This window comes from Meriones unguiculatus, chromosome 6 (genome assembly GCF_030254825.1).
Source record: "Meriones unguiculatus strain TT.TT164.6M chromosome 6, Bangor_MerUng_6.1, whole genome shotgun sequence".
Classification (NCBI taxonomy): Eukaryota; Metazoa; Chordata; class Mammalia; order Rodentia; family Muridae; genus Meriones; species Meriones unguiculatus.
Genome location: NC_083354.1, coordinates 65,126,492 through 65,137,146, shown reverse-complemented (window position 1 = coordinate 65,137,146; position 10,655 = coordinate 65,126,492). Strand labels below are relative to the sequence as shown.

Below are 10,655 nucleotides of genomic sequence, written 5' to 3'. Positions count from 1 at the left end.
GTATGAAGTGGTGGTAACTAATTCTTGGATCCAACAAGAAATATCCACAAGATATATGTTAATGGGGAGTTATTTTCAAGAAACAGACAAATAAGCACCTGCCTACTTGTGAGCTGTACTGAGAACACATAAAGATTTTATGACAAAAATTAAAAGAATGGTATTTATTTGGTGTTGAAAAGAAAAATTCCTATCAATACAGCAGCCTATTGGCTAAAATCAATGAAGGGAATTCATGCATAGTACTATAAATGTGGTCATGAACCAATAGCTGGAGAGGTCATAGTCCCAAAGTAGGGTTCCTACTGTTGTTTTACTAAATGGTCATGTTGTTAAACTGCCTTGTAAGTATTTAAATGTTTGTGCATTTCTTTAACTTCGTCACAGAAGATTATTTTTTGCAGCTGACATTAGTTCATGAAGAGATTTATCAGTGATCAAAACACAGAGAAAAATTGTGAGTACTCAGTCATTAATGTGACTTCTATATGACCCCTCTACCAAAGGTTCAAGAAACATCATGGAACAGGGAGTAGAAAGAAGGTAAAAACTAGATGATGGGAGGGAGTTCTTTAAAACTGTTCTCTGTAAATCTTGCCCTCTGGTCATGACGTGGCTGTTGTGCAATGATATTATATCATCAGTGGTTCCTTATAAAAACCTGCATAAGATAAAGCCCGTTTTTAATTGCTGAGTAGTATTCCATTGTGTAAAAGTACCACAATTTCGGTATCCATTCCTCCATTGAGGGACATCTGGGTTGTTTCCAGGTTCTGGCTATTATGAATAAGCTGCTACAAACATGGTTGAACAAATGTCCTTTTTGTGTACTTGAGCATCTTTTGGATATATGCCTAGGAGTGGTATAGCTGAATCTTGAAGAATCACTTTCCTAATTGTCTGAGAAAGTGCCAGATTGATTTCCAGAGTGGTTGTACATTCCCACCAGCAGTGGAGGAGGGTTCCCCTTTCTCCACAACCTCTCCAGCATGTGTTGTCATTTGATTTTTTAATCTGTGCCATTCTGACAGGTGTAAGGTGGAATCTCAGGGTCATTTTTATTTGCATCTCTTTGATGGCTAAGGACGTTGAGCATCTCTCTAGGTGTTTCTCTGTCATTCTATATTCCTCTACAGAGAATTCTCTGTTTAGCACCTTACCCCATTTTTTAATTGGATTGCTTGATTTATTGCTTTTTAATTTCTTTTTAAGAGCACTGTTTGCTCTTACAGAGGATCTGAGTTGAGTTTCTAATACAAGCATGGTGACTCACTACTGTAACTTCAGTTCTGGAGGATATGATGTACTCTTGTCCTCTGCAGCTAATACATACATTGTTGCTCACATACATATATGCAGGTAAAAGGTACCTAGACATAAAAGAAAAACAAATCATTAAAAAAATGACTATACAGCTAGGTGTTGTGGCACATGATTTCAACCGCAGCACTTGGGAAGGTTGAGGCAGGCAAATCTCTGTGAATTCAAGGCCAGCCTGATTACAAAGAGAGTCCAAGACAGCCAAAGTTATACAGAGAAACTCTGTCTCAAACAACAACAACAACAACAAAGTTGGATAGTTATGGATTAAAAGGAGTATATGGGAGTAATGGGGGAGGGGATTAATATGATAAAAATACAATATATGAAATTATCAGAGTTAAAAATATATTCAAAGATACTTCATACAAAGACAGATGATAGAAATAGTGTGAACAGCAAAGAACATTATTTCAACCAAGTAGAGAGAAAGAATAGATGCATTGAAGATTAATGAAAAGAATGCCTCATTTTACAATTGTGTACATGGAGATTCAGAGAAAATGCAAGACCCAGATAACGGTAATTAATGAAATCATTCATAATGATTTATTTTATGTTTTTATTTTTGTATATACTTATCTTTTCTGAAATCTGTATTTTTAGGATTTTTGTCAAAATCAAGTACCTACAGTTGTGAACACATATCTTGGTTTTGAATTCCATTCATCTACATGTCTGTTTTTGTTTCAGTGCAATGCTGGTTTTGTTAGTATACCTTTGTAGCATAACATGAAACAAGATATTATGCTTTCCAAGATTGGTTTGATATTCTGTGGGATTTTGTATTGTTTCATATGACTTTATTATTGAACTTTTTCTTTGGAAATTTTATACATGTTAAAATTACATTCTGATTATTGAAACCCTTCACACTTTCTAATCTCCCTCTCATCTCTCATCTTTATTAAGCGACATTCACTAAATTTCTATTTTAAAACACTAATGTTTCCTACCATGTATCTTTTGATTGAAGAATTGACATTAATATTCAGTTTAAGTGTTGGTCTAGTTTGGTTTATGGTTTCTCTAAAAACATTCCCACAATAAGCAACTTAGGAAGAAGAGAGTATTTATGTGGCTTACATTTTCAGGTCATATTCTCCTGATCAGAGAGTCTTGGGCAGTATCTTGAGAAGGAATCGAGGCAAAAAAACACAGTTTACAAATCAGCTTGCTAATTGTCTGAGAAAGCACCAGATTGATTTCCAAAGTGGTTGTACAAGTTTACATTCCCACCAGCAATGGAGGAGCATTTGACTTTCTCCACAAACTCTCCAGCATGTGTTGTCACTTGAGATTTTGATCTTAGCCATCCTGATGGGTGTAAGGTGACATCTCAGGGTCATTTTGATTTGCATCTCCCTGATGGCTAAGGACATTGAACGGTTCTTTAAGTGTTTCTCTGCCATTCTATATTCCTCTAGTGCTTCCTCAAAATCCAGCTATTCCACTCCTAGGCATATATCCAAAATATGCTCAAATACACAACAAGGACATTTGTTCAACCATGTTTGTAGCAGCTTTATTCGCAATAGCCAGACCTGGAAACAACGCAGACATCCCTCAGTGGTGGAATGGATACAGAAACTGGTACATTTACACAATGGAATACTACCCAGCAATTTAAAAAAAAAAAAAAAAAGAAATCATGAAATTTGCAGGAAAATGGTGGGATCTAGAAAAGATCATCCTGAGTGTGGTATCCCTGAAGCAGAAAGACATACACGGTATATACTCACTTATAAGTGAATACTAGACCTATATGATAGAATAAACATATTAAAATCTGTACACTTAAAGAAGCTAAACAGAAGGAGGTCCCAGGGTAAGATGATCAATCCTCACTTAGGAAGACAAATGGGATGGATATTAGAAGTAGGAGAAAACAAGAAACAGGAAAGGAACCATAGAGGGCCTCAGAAAGACTCTACCTAGCAGTGTATCAGAGCAGATGCTAGGACTCATAACCAAACCTAGGGCAGAGTGCAGGGAATCATATGAAATAAGGGGGAGTTAGTAAGACCTGGAGAGATCAGGGGTGCCACAAGGACTAAATATATCTGGGCACAGGGGTCTTTTCTGAGACTGATTCTTCAACAAGGATCATGCATGGATATAACCTAGAACCCCTGCTCAGACATAGCCAATAGCAGCTCAGCATCCAAGTGGGTTTCTGTAGTAAGGGGAACACAGACTGTCTGTGACATGAACTTAGTGGCTGGCTTTTTGACACATACACCCCTCCCCCCCGAGGGAAGAGCAGCCTTGCTAGGCCACAGAGGAGGACTTTGCAGCCAGTCCTGATGAGACCTGATTAACTAGGGTCAGATGGAAGGGGAGGAGGACCGCCCCTATCAGTGGTTTTAGAGAGGGGCAGGGAGAAGATGAGGGAAGGAAGATGGGATTGGCAGGGAAGGGGCTACAACTGGGATGCAAAATAAATAACCTGTAATTTATATAAAAATTATTTAAAAAATCAGCTTGCTAATCAACTCACTGTCTCATTCCTGGTTAGTTTTCTTTTTTTTGTTGTTGTTAAGTCTTTATTAATTACGCTTTATTCACTTTGTAACCTCCCTGTGGTTCCCTCCCTTCTCCCGCCCCAATCCCTTCCTTCCTCTACCCTCTGCATGCATGCCTCTCCCCAAGTCCACTGATAGGGGAGGTCTTCTTTTCTTTTCTTCTGATCCTAGTCAATTAGGCCTCATCAAGAGTGGCTGCATTGTCTTCTTCTGTGGCCTGGTGATGCTGCTTCCCCCTCAGGGGAAGGTAATTAAAGAGCAGGCCAATCAGTTCATGTCATAGGCAGTCCCTCTTCCCATTACTATGGAACCCACTTGGATACTGAACTGCCATGGGCTACATCTGTGCAGGGGTCTTAGATTATCTCCATGCATGGTCCTTTGTTGGAGTATCAGTCTCAGGAAAGACCCCTGTGCTCAGATTTTTGGTTCTGTTGCTCTCCTTGAGGAGTTCCTGTCCTCTCCAGATCTTACTGTTTCCCACTTCTTTCCTAAGATTCTGTGCACTCTGCCCAAAGGTAAGTCTCAGCATCTGCACTGATAGTCTGCACAGCAGAACTTTTCAGAGGTCCTTTGTGTCACGCTCCTGACTTGTTCCCTCTGTTCTTCTTCTGATGTCCTTCCTCTTTGCCTTTCAGGATGGGGATTGAGCATTGTAGTCAGAGTCCTGCCTCTTGATTAGTTTCTTTAGATGTACAGATTTTAGTAGGTTTATCCTATATTACATGACTATATGAGTGAGTATAATACTGTTAATGTAATGCTTTAACTCCCTACCAGGACTTCTCTTCAATAATAAAATGTAACCTGGTGTTGTAAACAAAATAAACCAATTTTTCTTTAGAATAACTGCATTTTTTTTTTTTTTTTTTTTAGAATAGAGCCAATTCTAGCAGGCATTTAGGTCACTGCATTGACAAGACCAGAAAAAAAGATGAAGTATATATATACTTTCTGTTTCTGGGACAGCTCACTCAGGATGATCCTTTCCATTTCCCACCATTTACCTGCAAATTTCATGATTTCCTTATTTTTCATTGCTGAGTAATATTCCATTGTGTGGCTGTACCACAATTTCTGTATCCATTCCTCCACGGAGGGGCATATGGGCTGTTTCCAGGTTCTGGCTATTACAAATGAGGCTGCTACAAACATGGCTGAGCAAATGTCCTTATTGTACACTTGAGCTTCCTTTCGGTATATGCCTAGGAGTGGTATAGTTGGATCTTGAGGAAGCGCTATTCCTAGTTGTCTGAGGAAGCGCCAGATTGATTTCCAGAGTGGTTGTACAAGTTTACATTCCCATCAGCAGTGGAGGAGGGTTCCCCTTTCTCCACAACCTCTCCAGCATGTGTTGTCTCTTGAGTTCTTGATCTTAGCCATTCTGATGGGTTAAGGTGAAATCTTAAGTTCATTTTGATTTGCATTTCTCACCTTCATATGGAACAAGAAGAAACCCAGAATTGCTAAAACAATTCTCTACAGTAAAAGATCTTCAGGAGGTATCTCCATCCCTGATCTCAAATTGTATTATAGAGCAACAAGTCATAGCAACAGACTGGTGGATCAATGGAATCGAATAGAAGACCCTGACATAAATCCACACACTTATGGACACCTGGTTTTTGACAGAGATGCCGAAATCATTCAATGGAAAACAGACACCATCTTCAACAAACGGTGCTGGTCTAACTGGCTGTCTACATGTAGAAAAAATGCAAATAGATCTATACTTATCACCCTCCACAAAACTAAAGTCCAAGTGGATCAAAGACCTCAATATAAAACCAGACACACTAAACCTGTTAGAAGAAAAAGTTGGGAAAAGCCTTGAACTCATTGGCACAGGAGACAACTTCCTGAACAGAACACCAACAGCACAGGCTAAGAGCAACAATCAATAAATGGGACCTCATGAAACTGAAAAGCTTCTGTAAAGCAAAGGACACTGTCGTCAGAACAAAACAACTGCATACAGATTGGGAAAGGATCTTCACCAACCCTATATCTGACAGAGGACTAACATCCAGTATATGGAAAGAACTCAAGAAGTTAAACAGCAACAAATCAAGTAATCCAATTAAAAAAAATGGAGTACAGAGCTAAACTGAGAATTCTCAATAGAGGAATATTGAATGGCAGAGAAACAATTAAAGAAATGTTCAACATCCTTGGTTAATTTTCTTATGCAGCCTGGACCCATCTTCCTATGCTGTGGTCCTACTACCTCAATCATCAGTCAAGACAATCACCCTAATACATAGCCACAAGCCAATCTGATGGGTACAATATCTCAGCTGAGATTCTAAGATGACACTAGGTTGTATCAAGTTGACTGCTGAAGTTAACTTATGCTTTTTTTTGTGACTTTATGGATACATTTGGTTTTCTTTTCAGTTTGTTATAGAGAGCTGAACTGGTGATCATGAATTCATTTTTAACATATAAACCTTTCATATCTTCATCTTTTTTTCTGGTCTTGTCTATGCAGTGACCTAAATGCCTGCTAGAATTGGCTCTATTCTAAAAAAAAAATGCAGTTATTCTAAAGAAAAATTGGTTTATTTTGTTTACAACACCAGGTTACATTTTATTATTGAAGAGAAGTCCTGGTAGGGAGTTAAAGCATTACATTAACAGTCAAGAGCAGAAAAAGAATAAATATGTAGGCTGTTGCTTTCTTGCCTTCACCTACCTTTCCCCTCCCTTATATTTTTACTCCTGTATACTATGCATCCGCCTTTCCCCCTGCCTTGAGTAAGGAATAGTGCTGCCACATGTACTTCATCTTTCTACATCACCAATTAACAATCAGGACAATCTTTCAAAGACACACCCACATGCCAGTGTCATTTACATGAATCCTCAATTAAGACTCTCTTCCAAGGTGGTTATAGGTTATGTCTAGTTGACAGTAAAACTAAGCAACACAACATCTCTTTTCCTAACTATAGAAAATAATTTTAAAATGTTTTTATATCTGTGAAATTTAGGTGTAGTTTTTTCATGGAGTGATGGATTACTTGAACTTCTCAATTTTATCATTTTATTATTTTATCTTTGTTCTTGTTGGATTATCCTAAATCTGTCACCTTGCCTTCATGATGTAGTAATCCTTCTTTTTTCTTTTTAAAAACATCTTATTTTATTATTTTTTTTTACAATTTATTCACTTTGTATCCCAGTTATAGCCCCCTTCCTCATCTCCTCCCTTCCTTCCTCTTCCTCTCCTATCCCTCTTTCCTAGTATAGTGACTGGAGAAGTCCTCCTCCTCCACTGTCTGACCCTAGCCTATCAGTTTCAATCAGGACTGTTTTGGTCCTCTACTCAGCTATTAAAAATAAGGAAATCATGAAAATTACAGACAAATTGATGGAATTAGGAAAGATCATTCTGAATGAGATAACCCTATTGCTAATGACACCCCCATATTCTTGTTACAGGGCATAAAGAAAGCAAGCTGGGAAAGGGTTGGAGTATGCCTTCTTGCTGAATAGCCCTCATAGTACTAGAAGGTGTTTTGCAGGCTGCTTGTGCGAGATTGTCATATGAAGTTTTACTCAGCTGTGGACATGGTGATCTATTCTTCAACCAGCCTTACAAGATATGCTCATTGGTCAGTAATGGCAATTGTGTTTCAGGGGTAAATAGTAATTTTCTGAGTGTCATTGAGAAGAATTCACATCTGGTGGAGTCAAAATGGTCAAATGCCCATCCTGTCTAAGAAATAAGTCCTAGTACAGAAGCTATCACTGCTCATCTGCTAAATGGGCCTGATGTGCACATCAAACTGTTTTGTAAATAACCATGTTTCCCCTTATATATATCTGCTGTCAACTTGGTCAAAAAAGGTTTTTCTTGTAGTAGGCTATCATAATTTCAGAGACTCAAAACTAGACAAAGTGCTGAGAATAAGTGTTCTTTCAGTGCTCAGCCTAAATGATACATCTACATCTCCCAATACAGGCTTAGGAATCATCAAGGAAGAAGTTATGGGATGATGTAAGAGCCTAAAGATGGAATAGTGTAGAGAATTTTCTTCTAGACATACATGGCCACAGTGCTCTTAAACTCACAGTAGCTATGATTAGTAATCAAGGCCTACAAAAACAAAACAAAACAAAACAAAACAAAAAACAAAAACAAAAACTGGGCCCTTCCATATTCCATCTAGGAGAAAGGAGGTGTTACCAAACCCATGCCCTTTCCCTGAATATTTATAGGCAGTTAACAGCAGTTAGGGAGGCAGGAATTTGATACTCTTTCCTTCTAGGATCTAGCTAAAATGTTATGCTCAGGATGCGAGGCTAAGCACTGCACTCAGGGTCAGCCGCTTTCGACCCAGAGAAGAGCATGTCTGATTGCATGCGGGTTGATGCCCCAGGTCCCGCCTCTGAGAAAAAGGTATCGGACGGGTCTGATGCTCTTTGGGTGCATGACACCTAAATGAACATCGGTACAAAGTCCCAATTTATTTCTAATATCAGAGATCAGACCTCTATTCTTGCCTGATGCGTCTAAAACAAAAAGGGGGAACTGTAGAGAGCTGCGTAATGCCGCGCCTTAAAGATGGAGCTGGTTTCCACCTTCCACCTTCCCGATGGTGAGTGCTCTCTGTCACAAACAACTCCACATTTGCCTAAGGCTGAGGATCTGGCTTGCTTCCATGTATGTGGACCTATCTGCATTGCCCCCGTGGCACGCCTGGGTTGGCTACCCAGAGGCTATTTAAGCTGTGGGCTGGCTTTCCCCAGGGTCAGATGATTGTTCAAGGTTCCTGAATAAACTGCATTGAAAAAAAAATTAATCAAAAGAGATGAAGAAGATTGCTTCATCAAAGGAAACTTCCACCAAGAAGACATCTCAATTCTGAACATCTATGCCCCAAATACGAGGGCCCCAAATTTGTAAAATAAACATTAATAAAACGTAAACCACACATCAATCCCCACACATTAATAGTGGGAGACTTCAACACCCTACTCTCACCAATATCAGGTCAACAAAATAGAAACTAAACAGACAAATAGTGACATTAACAGATATCATGGATCAAATGGACCTAACATCTACAGAACTTTTCACCCAAACACAAAAGCTTCTCCAACTAGTAGGTCACAAAGGAAACCTCAACAGATACAAGAATTTTGAAATAATACCTTGGAGCCTATCAGACCACGATGGACTTCAACAACAGAAATAACAATATTTTACAACTCTCTACTCAATAACAACTGGATCAGGAAAGAAATGAAAAATAATTTAAGACTTCCTAAAATTCACTGAAAATGAAGGCACAACACACCCAAACAATGAAAATACTGCTAGGGGGAGGGGCAAGAAGGCGGCACCAGGAGGACTCTCATTCTGAGCAGCAACAGCAGGATCATCACAGTGACCAGTAACAGAACTCGCGGCCATAAAACACAGTCATTGTGTTTCCCAGGTGAGAGGATACCCCACGGTGGGGGATTCAATCAGCTTTTAACTCACCTGGCTAAACCGCGGAAGAGATCCCGGTTCCGCCAGACGCTTGGCTGCCGGCCGCCAGCCCCAGCCCCAGCCCAGAGCCACAAGCCAGTGTCTCTGGTCAAGGTCCCAGGCTGAACCATACGCAACACACTATCAAAGACTGGAATTTTCAGTCGAGAGATAACCCCAGGGTACAGGAAAGGATTGGGACCGGCCTTAGGTCACCCAGACATACCCTGGAAAAGATTCGGGTTCCACAGGCACCCCAGGAGCCAGCCCGGAGCCAGAGCTGGGGATCCAGGTTCCAGTACCACAGAGCTCTGCCTGCCTACGTGCCTGATTCGCGGCCTGAGATAGAACTGTGGGCACCAGGGCACCAGCGAATGAGTTTCACTGTCCGGAGCAAACACACAGGGAGGGAAATGGCTGGTCTAATCTCAGAGCACTCAGCCGACACCCCCAGCCTGAAAACGTCCCCAGAAAAATACCCAGCTTAGGGAGGCACCCAGGCTCCCAAAGGCCGCAAAGGCAGACACAGGCAGTTTCTGCGCACCAGACAGCGGGCTGAGACTAAGCCGCCATCAATCAGCTGTGCTCCAGGAACAGGCAGTTTCTGCGGCCAGCCAGCTGGCAGACACTGAGCAGTGTGCACCAGGGCAAAAAAAGACACTGGGAGTCCGTGTCTCCAGAGAATCCACAGGGAAGGAAGGAAACTGTACTGACTTAAATCACCCAATCCTTCCCTAGAAAAAGTCTAGCAGACCAGTGGGGCCGAGGTGCGATCACTCAGCTGGGCACCAGACACAGGCACAAACAGTTGATATGCGCCTGATGTCCAACTGGGTCACAGCAGCTGATCATTAAATTTACAACAAGAAACCCAGAAACAGGGCAGCTACCCTCAGGACTTCCCTGGGTGAGAGGAGAACCCTCTCAACTAACAAAGACCACAGTTACCACTCAGGTCTATATCCCTAAGGTGAGCAACTCCTGAAAAAACACCAGCCATCCAGGGACTATACCCAAAAAGCTGAGAAGACATCCTTCAGGAAAAACCAGCTTTCTGCAAAGGGGATTCTCTCCACCACAGGATCCCCAGGAACCACCAGAAAATAGCCCCAAACACCTAAGATAGCACAATGGGTAGAGGCCAGCGTAAGAGCTCAAGCAACAAAAGACAGAACAATATGGCATCTCTAGAACCCAGTTACCCAGGGGCAAGTAGCCCTGGACACCCCAGCATAACTGAAATCCAAGAAGATGACCTAACAACTATGTTCATGAAGATGATAACAGAGGAAACAAATGAGATATGTAAAGACATAGGGGAAGATAAA

General features: G+C 40.8%; 1 protein-coding gene across 1 annotated transcript in view; it reads left to right on the top strand.

Moving 5' to 3' along the window:
• The window catches only part of LOC110539691 (binder of sperm protein homolog 2-like), a 117,590-nt gene that overhangs the window by 78,370 nt on the left and 28,565 nt on the right, over window positions 1-10,655 (top strand). The window lies entirely within an intron of this gene.